The sequence below is a fragment of the Maylandia zebra genome, linkage group LG7, assembly GCF_041146795.1.
Source record: "Maylandia zebra isolate NMK-2024a linkage group LG7, Mzebra_GT3a, whole genome shotgun sequence".
Lineage (NCBI taxonomy): Eukaryota > Metazoa > Chordata > Actinopteri > Cichliformes > Cichlidae > Maylandia > Maylandia zebra.
Genome location: NC_135173.1, coordinates 61,830,340 through 61,843,810, shown reverse-complemented (window position 1 = coordinate 61,843,810; position 13,471 = coordinate 61,830,340). Strand labels below are relative to the sequence as shown.

The window sequence follows — 13,471 nt, the reverse complement described above, 5'->3', positions numbered from 1 at the left end:
ATGGATATTTGTATTTAGCACGTTAACAGCTTGTTTCTGCTGCCACCAAGTGGTCGAAAGTCTACCAGTTCCACCACAACTTTACTTATTGTCTTCAAAGTTAATATTTGTTTCCCGTGTAATAACAACGCTTTATCACCTTCTAAACAAGAGTGTTCTAGTTTAATTCAGTCCTTCCATTTGTCCATTACTAACAGACATATTTCTCTCGCCAACTCACCGGTGCTTTTGGTTCAGTCTTCACCTGGAAGGTTCCCCAGCAGCTCCAGCTGTGGGTTTGCTCAGTCAATCCCTTGTATCAAACAAGAAAGGATTCTTTTTATAAAAGAAAAAACAGAACTCAGACACGAGAAGAGATTTTAAGCCAGACCAGCTGGCTTAGAAGAAGGGGTACCCAGAACTGGGCAGTGTTTGGATCTGAGCTCTCTCTCTGCACTGAGCAGCAGATACCCCACACACTCAAACACCGCCCACTCCATTCCACCACCACACACAGTTGTACACACACACACACACACACCCAGTGACCCCCTATGTCTGAGCCAGCTGAGTGTATGTATCTGAAGGAGCAGGCTCACCTGTTGTTATCGCTCATGGTATATTTAGATTTGCCACAGATGCTACCAGTGTGTGTGTGTGTGTGTGTGTGTGTGTGTGTGTGTGTGTGTGTGTGTGTGTGTGTGTGTGTGTGTGCTACAGAGACAGAAATGTGTTGCTGACACTCAGAAGCCTACATGGGCCGTGGTGTAAGAACCCTGGATTACTTCCCATAGACCATCGGCTCTACACATTACAGAGATAGAGAGAGTGATCAAACCTGTGAGCATGTCGTAGATATCAGCACTCCAAGCATCTGCAGCAGAGGATTAGGTCAGCTGTCCACTCCTGTCACTTCTGAGCAGAGGGAGGAAAGGGGACAAGTGTGTTCGGTTGAATTTCTTAGTCTATGAAACCATCAGACAAGGGTGCAGGCTGAGTGTCTGAAAACCCCAAAGACAACAGCCCTACTTGTTTCTAGACTGGAGACAACTATTCCAAAGCAGATTAACTGAAATTTTAGATGGAAATTAGAGCTATCACAAAATCATACATTTACTAGTTGGTTCCATTACATTTAAAAACAACCACTGGTGATAAGAATTTGAATACTATAAAATCAATTAAAATATTATATGTACTCTTGTATTTTTCAACAGCATGTCACACACACAATGTTAAACAGGCTGAATGATAACAATAGTGGTGACTAACATCATGGCAGGAACTCAGGGTTTGAGCTACACATTAGCATATACAACACTGGCCTAAATAATATTGTTTGGTACTACCATTAACATTAATAACTTTGTGATTGCTTTTGTAGTGAGTTAATGACTGCAATTTCATCAAACAATGCGGTTTCTCTTTCTTATGTTCTCATGAGCCTGGAGTTCTGTCCGGTCAACTTTGCTGCATTTGTTGAGTGTGAGCATAAAGTTTTAACTTATATACTTGAAAATTCAACAGGCTGCTTATGTTGTCTCTGATATCCTTAACCCTTTAAGACCTACCATAGATAAGATAAGATAAGATACCTTTATTAGTCCCACACGGGGAAATTTCATCCAAGTCCACCAGAGCTTATATTATATTTTTCACATGCTCTAGTGCCATTTTTGGGAAGTTTTCAAGTTGATAAACATCAATACAACCATTATTGCCCATATTTTAATAATATGTATGCATTAAGTGCATATTAATTACATAAATTGCACAAAAGTGCAATAAACTACAAAAACATTGAAAATCGGTTTTTGTTTGTTTTTTTGTTTTTTTAAACATATATTTCTAGTTAGAGAAATTTAAGAGGCTTATCCCTCAAAACTGTAAATACAAAGTTGCATAAAATAGTTTCCCACCACAGGAAATTTATTTTTAGTGTCTTAATAGTTTTATTTTTGAAATACACCAATTTTTATGTACTGCAGGAAAAACGAAAATAAATATTATAGTGCAAATTTGCAAAAAAAACAGCATATGCATCAAAATAAACTATTTCCAGCATCCCAGACATGACACAGAAAGTCATATAGTCAAACATAACTTTTAAAAACACAAGTATAGGCTCATAAGGCCTGATGGTAAAAAACTACATTTCCGCAAAATGACGTCACTTCCGGATTCGGGCAGATCCTGGCGGACATGCGATAGTTCGCGCTGATGGACGTAGGAAGTGTTACAAACAGCTGATCGGATCGGCAAATTTTTATGCAAATTTTGACCCAGGACAAGCTGATGGCATAAGATGTAAGTACAACTCCTCCGGTTTCATATGCAAAAAAACTTATTGCGCTAGCTTACGTGGTTGCAGTGCTACCGGGATTTAAAAATAGTTATGCAAAACGGAGCGTGCCCGCTCCGACCGGCTTTAAATGAGAATCAATACTTTATTAATCTCTAAGGAAATTATGTGACTACAGTTCCTCTAAGACAATAAGAACGGTAACAGACTGAAGTAAATTAAATAATAGAATATATATCCAATATATGTACAACATATAAAAAAGTAGAAAAAGGTACAATATAAAGCGCCTTGAGGCGACTGTTGTTGTTGACACTGTATAAAATTTAACTGAATTGAGCATAAGTTCCATATATAAGTTACAAAATATAAGAAATAGCTCTAATATATACAAATAGCTCAATTACAATAATACAGAATATATATGACTGACATTTTACTGCAAACTGTACAACTTTGCTACTTGTTATTTTCACTTTAGAGGACGTGCAAAAGGGTGTAACTATTGCAGTGTGTACTGTACGATAGAGCTGTTGAACAGGGAAACTAGTGGAGATCGTTCAGTGGTGCCACTCAGTGTGTCACTGAACATGCTCCTGTGACTGGCCAGCAGGTCATGGAGTGGGTGAGAGGTATTCTCCACCATTGTCTTTATCTTGGACAACATCCCCCTCTGAGACCATATTAACGGTGTCCAACTCTATCCCCACAACGTTACTGGCCCTGCGGATCAGTTTATTGAGTCTGTTGGCATCTGCGACCCTCGACCTGCTGCCCAAGCATGCAGCGGCATACAGAATGGAACTGGCCACAAGAGACTCAGAGAAAATCCTGACCATTGTCCAAAAGATGTTAAAAGACCTCAACCATCTCAAAAAAATTATTCTATTCTAAAAAAAAGAAGAAGAAGCAAAAAATAAAAAAAAAACACAATTTTGTTGTACATGTACAGTGACACTAAAGGCTATTCTATTCTATTCTATTCTATTCTAAAATAGAGGTAGCCTAGTTTATTCTCAGCGTGTACTCAAGCTATTTATAGTCCTCCACATCAACCTCTTGGATTGAAAAAGGGGTCCACAATCAATTCTTTGATCTTTGTCATGTCGAGCTGCAGATGATTCCGCTCACACCACTTGATGAAGCAGTTAACCACAACCCACAACCACATCCAGTACCAAAGGTCTGTAATCCTGGGGGCCACTGGGACGTGGTGTCAGGAATGACTCAGATTCATCATGAACAGTTTATGAAAGACTCCACAAGCTGGGGGCAAAGGCCTTAAGGACACGGGGACTCACCTCTTTTGTTCCAGCAGACTTGCCTGAGTGGAATCTTCTCATTTGTCTCTGAACTTGTTAATGAATGAAAGTAAAAGGTGGCGAAGGAGTGTCAGGACTTTCACAGGAGGCTATGGTGCAATGTGGAGAGAGAGTGGTGTGGCTGTGGATTGCAGGCTGACTACAGGTAAGGCTACCTCCTCTTTGTTTCTCACTCTGAAGGCCCCATTCCTGCCATTCAGGAGTGATTTGATGTCCTCTGTCACCCACGGCTTGTTATTTGGGTAACAATGGACAGTCCAAGCTAGGAAAATGAAGTCGATGTAGAAGGTTATGTACTCAGTGATACACTCAGTAAGCCCATTAATGTCCTTAAGGTGAGGTTCACAGAGTGTCTCCCAGTCTGCAACCTCAAAACAGCTCTGCTGTTCTGCTAAGACCTCCTCTGACCACCTCCTAATACTCCTAGTGGTCACAGGCTCCCTCCCCACAATAGGCACATAGCAGGGGCACACCCTAATCCTAAAAATGTTATTACTAGAGGCAAGTTTTATTTTTGTCCAACTACAACTTTTCTGTGTGCTTTATTGCAAAGTATGTGCCACTATAATAGAAAAGTCACTCCATCACTTTGCCAAATTCCAATAAAATGATCAAATGTATGGAAACTACAATGTTGTTAGGAGGAATTTTTTTTTCTTTCAGTGCCATTGAGGGTCCACAGCAGTGTGGCTGGGTGAAGCTGGGATGTCGAGAGATGAAGTTACTGTGAAATCCATGAGCGTGTGAAAACGAATCCATCTTCACCCAGCTGCCAAGCATAGTCCACAATCCACTGCGTGTGTCAAGACATTCCCTCTTCATGTCTGTGTTTTCCTCCAGCTCCTCCATCAGCATTAAGCATTTCTTTTATCTTATACAATACAATTTATGAAATACTTTATTGCAAAGAATTGCTGAACAACATAATACTTGTGACACTACTGTATGTAAAGTCATTAGTCTCAGAATCATACTCACTGTTTTAAAATCCAGTACTTGATTTATAAATAAGAGGTGGTTGTGGTGGAGGTGAATATATAAAGCATGCACAGCACAGATATTGTCTAACTCTCCACAGTTCCATCACAGTTCCAAAAGAGTTGAGATGAGTAGCAATGATTTTAGAATCTTATAAATCAATCTTTTATTCACAAAATAACAGAAAAAAAATCAAATTCTGGCTTCTCATTGTCCCATTTTTGGTTTCATGATGCTCCAAATGTTGTCAGTTGATGAAAGGTCTGGACTGCAGGCAGCCTAGCTCAGCACCCGGACTCTTCTACTACAAAGCCACGCTGGTGAACTTCTGCCCATCGTTACTTCTCTGAAACTCCAAGATGCTCTTTTTATACCCAATTATGCTACTGGCCTATTGCCAATTATATAATTAAATAGTTGCAAAATTGTCCTCCTTTTTAGTACCATTTACCTAGCATGCATATCTCTGGGAAGAAACCTGGCTGCCTGTAGGAAGTTCACACAAAGAGAATACAAACTCCATGCAGAAATGTCCCAGCCAGGACTAGAACCGTATTAGCATTATATCGCATCGCAGGAGAATCATAAATGCCATTTATTCCAATAGTCTAGAACAACCAACTGTTCATGAAAAAGATTTGTGAGTTTTCCCGACTTGTGAGTTGAGGTAGAAAAGTCATAGAAACAAAACAAATAAATAAAAAGCAACTGAAAAGGCCCAACTTTTTATTTGAAGGTGAACAGTCTGTTTCTGGTTTCTCAGTAAGCTGTTTGCAAGTGTGTGTAAAAACGAGGAGTTGGTGCTCGGCAGTTTGGATGGCAGTGATTTGTATTTATTTTTTAGCTCAGTATGTGCAGCTTTTCAGCCCTCTGCTCCAGCTCGGCTCACACCACAGGGCTCGAACCTCCAGGCCCCAGCAGGTACTGAAATGGGGAAGGTGTGGTTAGCGTGACAGGTATCAGCTGTGCCAGCCAGCCTTCCTCGGCGCTGTCCCCTGATCCTGATCCTCCAGCTGAGCCATAAACCACACCCAAAATGAAACACAGATATGGTATTTAAGACCATTAAACAAACAATTTTGTGAATTCATGGCCTTCACACGTCCAGAAAACATAACAAAAATATTGTCTCAGGGGCCATTACTTGGTTTTGGCTCTCTCAGTGGTATATTATCACTTTATGTTCCTGTTACAATGCAGGAACATGGCCTCCCTCTTCCTTCTGCTGGGGTGAGCGCATGGTTGTCAACGAGATGTGTGGCCTTGGGTCTTCAGCCCTCTTGTTGCCAATGGCTGCTGTCTCCTAGGTCTTTTGTGCGTGTAACACACAGCAAAATTATGTGTTTATTTGTGTACCTCCCTTTGTGTCCTTCGGGTGCTGTGTTGGAGTTGGAGACCCAGCATGTCTGTTGGCTTCGAGGATGGACAGTGGTGTTCTGTGCCGCCAATTTATTTAAAAACATTTAGATGAGATTATGCTATGAAATAAGAAATTAAAATGCTTTATCCCTCTGTTGAATTACCTTCAGTTCAAATTCTATTTATATAATGCCAAATCACAAAGACACACTTTGGAAAAGCCCCAAGGATTCATAAGAACTAATGATTACATGCAGAGTAATAATAATAATGGATTGGATTTATATAGCGCTTTTCAAGGCACCCAAAGCGTTTTACAATACCACTATTCATTCACTCTCACATTCATACACTGGTGGAGGCAAGCTACAGTTGTAGCCACAGCTGCCCTGGGGCAGACTGACAGAAGCAAGGCTGCCATAATCGCGCCATCGGCCCCTCTGGCCAACACCAGTAGGCAAGTAGGGTAAAGTGACACCAACATATTTTTCAGTAGCGATGATTATACTGATCTTGTAATGACTGTAAACAGGGAGCTAAAATTAATTTAAAAAATGGATGGACATAAATAAATTATCATTAAATATAAATAAAACTAAAGCAATGTTTTTTGGTAATTTAAAATATAATATAGAATTACCAATTATCATTGAAGGTGTACCAATTGATAATGTGAGTGAAAACAAATTTTTGGGAGTTATAATTGATAACAAAATTTCATGGAAACCCCACGTCAGACACATAAAAACCAAAATTTCCAGAAGCCTCGCAGTTTTGAACAAAGTGAAACAATTCCTTGATAAAGATGCACTTCATACTCTGTACTGTACCCTGGTTCTTCCATATCTTACATATTGTGTGGAAGTGTGGGGAAATACATATAAAAATACAACTAATCCATTAGTCACAGTACAGAAACGAGCACTGCGTATTATTCACAAGGCTGGTTATCTAGATCATACTCACAAATTCTTTCTTCAGGCAAAGTTACTTAAATTCCAGGATCTGGTTAATTACAATACATCCATAATTTTGTATAAAGCTTTTACTAAACTTTTACCGGCAAATTTACAAACTAGATTTGAAATTCGAGAAAAGGTTTATAATGTGAGAGGCTTTGGAGAATTCAAATTACCCAGAACTCGAACAACCCGTAAAGGCTTTTGTGTGTCTGTATGTGGTGTGAAAATCTGGAACAGTCTGAGTTTACAATTGAAACAATGCAAAAATATTCATAGATTTAAATCTCTCTACAAACAGTTGGTCTGGTCACAGTATACTCAATGATGGGTTTTAGTGTGCTCTGTAATGTCTGTCCTCTTACCATTGCTGGTATGGATTCCAAAATAAAAAATAAAAAATAAAGTGTGCGTATGTATGTACATATATGTACTTGTGTGTGTAGATATATATGTATGTATATGTATGTGTGTCTGTTACTTGTAGTTATTACTGCCTGTTACCTGTGGTAATGCAATTTATAATTTATATATTCTGTATTCAGTTATGAAGGCTCTAATTGTTGGTTGCGAGCTGCCGCTTAGATGCTTGTATGTGCCCGGGGCTGTTGATGGGTCTGTATGCAATGATGGGCGTAGCTGCGGGAAGTTTATTGTTTTTTTTTTGTTGATGAGTGAGTATAGGGGTGGGATTTAATAAGTTTTCTTCGTCCCACTCCTTTTTCAGGCAAGTTTTGTTTTTTGTTTTGTGTATTTTATGTTCAATATAGGTATTTGTTGTGCCTGAAAATGAATTAATAAAAAAAAAAAAAAAAAAAAAAAAAAAAAAAGTGTCTTGCCCAAGGACACAACGACCAGGACAGAGAGCCCAGGAATCAAACCGGCGACCTTCCGGTTACAGATGCGATTCCCAACCCCCTGAGCCACGATCGCCCCCAATACTTGAGACAGCATTCTCAAGTATTGTTCTAAAATTAATATTTCACTAACCTCATGCACCGTTTTTCCCTTTGGCTTCACCCACTTCTCATATAACTCTTTCAATCTTGCATATAGTTCTTTTGGATTCTCATCAGGTTTTACCTCCAGTGAACGGAATCTCAGTCTATGTGTCTCAGGATTAATGTCATATTTTTGAAGGATAGCTGCTTTAACTTTGTCATAGTCTAGAGAGTCATCCATATCCATATGAACATACGCACCTCTTGCTTTGCCAGTGAGTAAAGGAATCAGATGAAAAACCCAGTCCATTTTTTGCCACCGGCAAACTACAGCCATGCGTTCAAATGTTGTTAAAAAATGTTCAATATCATCCTCCTCTGTCAATTTTTCCAGCCTGGGTTCATAAAAGCGAGACTGACCTGACTGAGGATGTATTTGCTCATTACTGGAGCCAGCACAGGGAGGATTCTCCTCTTCAAAGGACTCTACCTCTGGTTGTTCAGGTTCCTCCACTTGAGGCTCAGGGACCGGGGAGGTACGAGCTTGCAACCTGCAACAGCTGAAACTGATGTTGCAGTGCTCTAAAGCGCTGTTCCTGGCAGGTAAACTCCTCCCTTCTTCTTGCTTCCTGGGCCTCCTGCTGACCATATGAGAACGAAGCATGGAAATCAGTTCTGACATTGTCGGCTCCTTACCTTGGCTCTCAGTACTATCCACCCCTCCAGAGGCTCCATTTTCCTCTCCTCCTTCTACTTGCTCTACAACTCCAACTGGCTGGTTTTGACAATCTCCTTTTGCTCCTCTGCCACTCCTTCCCATTCTGTGCATGGCTTGATAAGTGAAGAGGGGAAAAAAAGAGAAAAAAAATCCTGTGCCTTCAACTGCTGATCCCACTCCTGACACCACTTGTGATGGACCGAGCAGTGAAGGAAACTTAGGCACAGGTTAAAGTCCAAAAAATTTTTTTTTTATTTAACCCAAAAAACATAATTGGTTAACTCATGCAAAAAGAATCAAAATCTTGGGCCCATAAAAGAAGTCAAACTAACAAAACTCTACTCAAAGTTGACAACACAACTGATAACTCAAACAACCTGACTTCACTTAATGAGACAAAGGGGAAACTTAAATAGTGGCTGATCAGCCCACAAAAACAGGAGAAGGGGTAAAACACACAAAACCTAACTAAACCAAACATAATCAACTCCAATTCCCTCCCATGGTCCTGAATTATGGTATGAACCAATTTGTAGTCTTCCTTCAAAGCTCGCTCCGCCCCTTTTCCACCTCTTGGCTCCTTAATCAAGGGACTGGAACAGCTGCAACTAAGGTAACTCAGAAAACAAAAGATTAATCATACATAACAGTGTAAACTAAAATGTGCGCACTTATTTTAGAATGCAGTGTTATGTGGATATGTGAATTAACTAAACCAAAACCAGTTATTTATTGTTCTGTAAATAAATTCCTATATTTAAAGAAAGAAATGTGAATGCAAGGTTACTTATAAGCCTCTACACTAACATGGTGATATTACCACTGTGTGGCTGTAAGTGCAGCCATCACACAGATATAACCAAGCACAACAGTAAACAGTCCAGTGGTCTTTCCTCCCATGTTCCCCTGTCAGGGTTAGAGGGTAACTGTTGTCACATATTTGGGATAGCTCGCCTAATGACTGACAGGTGGGCACCAGATCTGAACTCTGGCACTGTTTCCCATCAGTTTTGAAGCAGTTTTGAAGCATTTGACATACAAATTTAAATATTGGTCTGGTTTTGTCCAAACAGATATACACAAACCCAACTAAACAAAGAATTATTCCAAACAAATATTTTATTTAGTAAACAAATATTAACAAATATTTTATTTAGTAAAATATTTGTTAATATTTGTCTGCCATTTATCACCAAAATTAAAGTATTGTAGAATCATTATTTTGAAAATGTTTGAAAAATATAAAATGTTGAGATATCCTTGCTGATACATTTTTGTGAATTTATTAGATGGTTTCTCATGAATAGGAATAACTTTGGATATTGAAGTTTTTAAAAATTACCACGATATTTTTATGTACTTTGCATAACAACAAAATCTGAGTGAACAGTAAACATAGCTCACAAGAAGTGATGAAAAACTGTAGTTATCTTTGGACTGGGACTTGATTACAAGCACCTCTTTAAGATTACCCTCTGTTTTGGACACAAACAGCTAGAGACACCACAGTTAAGGAGGCATTCCTGTTACATTTCATGAAGTGCATTTTAAGTCAACCCCCATGAGGTGCATGTCTAGGTCATACAACTAAGGGACTGTCTGAAAATAGTCACTCAACCAGCTTCTTTAAAAAAAAAAAAGATACATTTTTGTGAGACGTGAATTATAATTAAGATACATAATAACACTGACATTTTTGGTTAAGAACAAGAAATCTTGTTGTTCCCTCTGGTGGTCAACCTGTGTAATTAACAATATTTGACATTTTCAGTATTTTCCTGCAAATACAGAAAGTAAGGCTTATTCCACAGCTGCCTTAAATTAAAAGTATTGATAATTACCAAACTCCTTTTTAAAAAAAATTAAAAAAAAAATCTATCTGTAATGGTTAATTGACTGGTTTAATCAAAAGGATATTTTTAATATTAAAATATAATTATAGTCGTTATCCATGCTGTTTTAAAAAAAAAGTTGAAAAAAGTAAAGTAAAAATATTTGGCTTTTTAAAAACATTTTATTAAGATGCCAGAAAACAGATACTTACTTGCATTCTTGAAAAATTAGTTTTAGTGATTGAATGTCAATAATTTCTGACTTTTCACTGAATCCATTGTCTTTAAAGTGTTTTGAAACCAAATGTAGCTGAGCGATTCTCAAAATAATGGACAAAACATGTCCCCCAGATAAAACCTTATTATTGGGCTAAAAACATGCATAAAAGTCTTAACCCAGTTAACTAAAAGGCAAACCAAGGCAATGTTTATACAACAAAAGTATAATTTAGCTTTACAGTCTCATTGTAATAGCATCTGTTGCTTAATACATAATCTGTATATATGCATATAAATAACACTTAAGGATAAATACGTGTCAGAAAAATTTCTAGTAAGTATAAAATGGTCAATTTCAGGCTAGAATGGCAAAACGTAACTTTTTAGTAGAAGAAGGGAAGTATGATCAGGGAGTATCAAAAAATGAGAAAGAAAATTAACAGCCAGTCAAAGCTCAGAAAGGAAAGAGAAAGATGGAGAAATGGAATTTAAGAGGAAAAATTAAAGAACATTGGTGATCTGAAGGGAAAAAATCAACAAGTCCAGCAGTATGTAAACATAAACCCACAGACTCCTTTAAACATCAGTTTTGAGGAACCGAGCAGTAGTAGGCAGCTACTTGCTGGTGAATCATTAAGATACATAGCTTGAAAAAATGCATTACAAAGAGATTAAAGCATTCAAAGGCAAATAGAAGATGGAGCTCACTTTCACACCAAACTTCAGAAACATAGTGGTACTCTGTCAGAGTTTATGGTTCTCAACCAAGACAAATTAAGAAGTGAAACAACCGCCCATGTCCACCTACTTCAAAATCAAACATGAGGAGTACAGAAACATAAGAAGTTGCAATGAAACAACAGTTATTGTGCATGTTGACTTCTGAGGCCTGGAAATGCAAATTCAGCTCAGAAATACAACTATGCCATTATGGACAAAACCTACAGATAACACTTCACACGGGCATGTTTTACACCAAACATGAAAAGGTAGGATTCTTCACGACTTCAGTCCAAGCACCAGGATACAGCAGCCATATGGACTGACATGGATCATGTCCTGAAAGATATAATGGTCAAAGCAAACAGTTTTGCTGTCCTTCCTCCAACTGAGATTCAAGAATGCAACATGGAATTCCCTACATCCCATGGCAAGGGTGCCCCAGATGGCATTGGGGCGACAGTGAAGAGATGTGCAGACCCCGTTGTGCTGAGAGGTGAGGACATTGTGGATGGCAGACACTTACACTAGATTATCATTATATTTTATGACACTATACTCGTGCAACCATTGAAATCCATCACAGGAACAAGAAAGATTCATAAAGTATTAGCTCAGAAGAATATCATCCATTGCAGACATGTTTCATGTTTTTGCAGTAAGCCACTGATTTTCCAGTGTTTCAGTCCAGTTGCTTACTCTTTTGATGGTATCTCATGACACCCAGATGAACATCAGATTTCTGTGGCTGTTGTATAACAGAGACCTCTGGCGATCTTGATGGAACCAAGGGAAGAAGAGCCCAGCAGAGCACCTGAAGCAACTGAACTGAACAGCCACACAGTTTATTTCCGTACAACCAAATACTAGACAATAATGGAGGAGCATCTGGCGAAGGACCTTTTTTGAGTCCTCAAAACAATCCTAGCATGTTAGTCTCACTGATGTGTCCCATACAAATCATCTGTTTTTAACCATTATGACAAAGTAGATAAGATAAAACCACAGAATTCTGTGCAAGAGGCCCATTTGTTTATTCCTTGGTAATAATATTGTATGGCCCACCATTATTGTCTAAGACTTTTTTTTTCTTTGTACAAATGCAGTTAATACCTGAATAAAGACCTAAATTATTTGATCCCATCAAATTATTTCAAGATTACATTTTAGCAGATGGTTTTCTCACTTCACAGATTATTTAGATGAATTCAAGGAAGACATGATTAAACCATCAACTGCAAAAGGACTGTTCATAGAAACCAGAAAGCCTTTTAACCAAGCCAATTAGCCCATCTACATGTGGAACCACAGGTAACCTATGTTTTTACCCCCAATCACAGAGCAATAAGATCTTGGTCTGCCATCTGATGCATTTGTAGAATTCTCATCAGCACAGATTACTACTAGTAATACAAGAGAGTGAGTGTGGAAAGTCATGTAGTGGAAACCACAGGGGGCGACTTTGAGGTTGTAACTAGGAAGGAACTGGGTTGGGTTATTTCTAGAGCATGTGCTGCTCCAGTCCGGGACGTGACAGCTGAGCATGTACCAGAGGAAGGCTAAGCTCAGGGCCTCACTGTAATAACCACATGCACGTTCATATAATCAACATTAGTGATGACTTTCAGCCTAGTCATGTACATACATACAATACTTTGTTTCTCAGCCTTTTACAGCATCACTAACATTTATCCCATTTACAGAATTCAACTCTACTGCTCAAGAGAAAAACCACAGACTCATTTACTCATTGGCACAGGGTAGTACCAAAGCAAACTGGGTTATTCAACCCCAATCATCTTAAACATCTGAGTACTTGATGGGGGCTGGGACAGATGAAGTGTAAAGCAATGCGATCCAGATGCCTTCATCCAAACCAATATGTAGAAGCCTGTGGGGCGTCAAGTGACGGAGTTCATGAGGATTCGCCGAAAAGCTCTGTGGGCAGTATTCTGCATCACAAGTGCAGTGTGTGACAAAGGCCTTGACTAACTGGCGTTATTATTTCATCACATACATCACATTATGAGATGAGATTTCTTAGCAGTATCTATTTTTTATAGTCTGTATGGAAGGTGTCCTTTATTGTTTTAAACATGAGCTTAGTGGCTTTATGCTGTGACATCATTTGCAGTTTGTAAA

At 38.7% G+C, this 13,471-nt stretch overlaps 1 protein-coding gene and 1 long non-coding RNA gene across 3 annotated transcripts in view; one reads left to right on the top strand and one right to left on the bottom strand.

Moving 5' to 3' along the window:
- The window catches only part of mef2ca (myocyte enhancer factor 2ca), a 35,479-nt gene extending 35,039 nt beyond the window's left edge, over nt 1–440 (bottom strand). For both annotated transcript variants that reach the window (XM_004572800.4, XM_004572802.4), the window contains exon 1: nt 221–440. The gene's annotated coding sequence lies outside the window, so the exon portion shown is untranslated. The remainder of the gene's footprint in view (nt 1–220) is intronic.
- Nucleotides 441–9,143: 8,703 nt separating this feature from the next.
- On the top strand, nt 9,144–12,447 carry LOC143419734 (uncharacterized). The gene is made up of 3 exons (XR_013099746.1): nt 9,144–9,171; nt 11,723–11,825; nt 12,057–12,447. It is a non-coding gene; the product is annotated as an uncharacterized LOC143419734 (long non-coding RNA).
- The last annotated feature ends 1,024 nt before the right edge of the window (nt 12,448–13,471 follow it).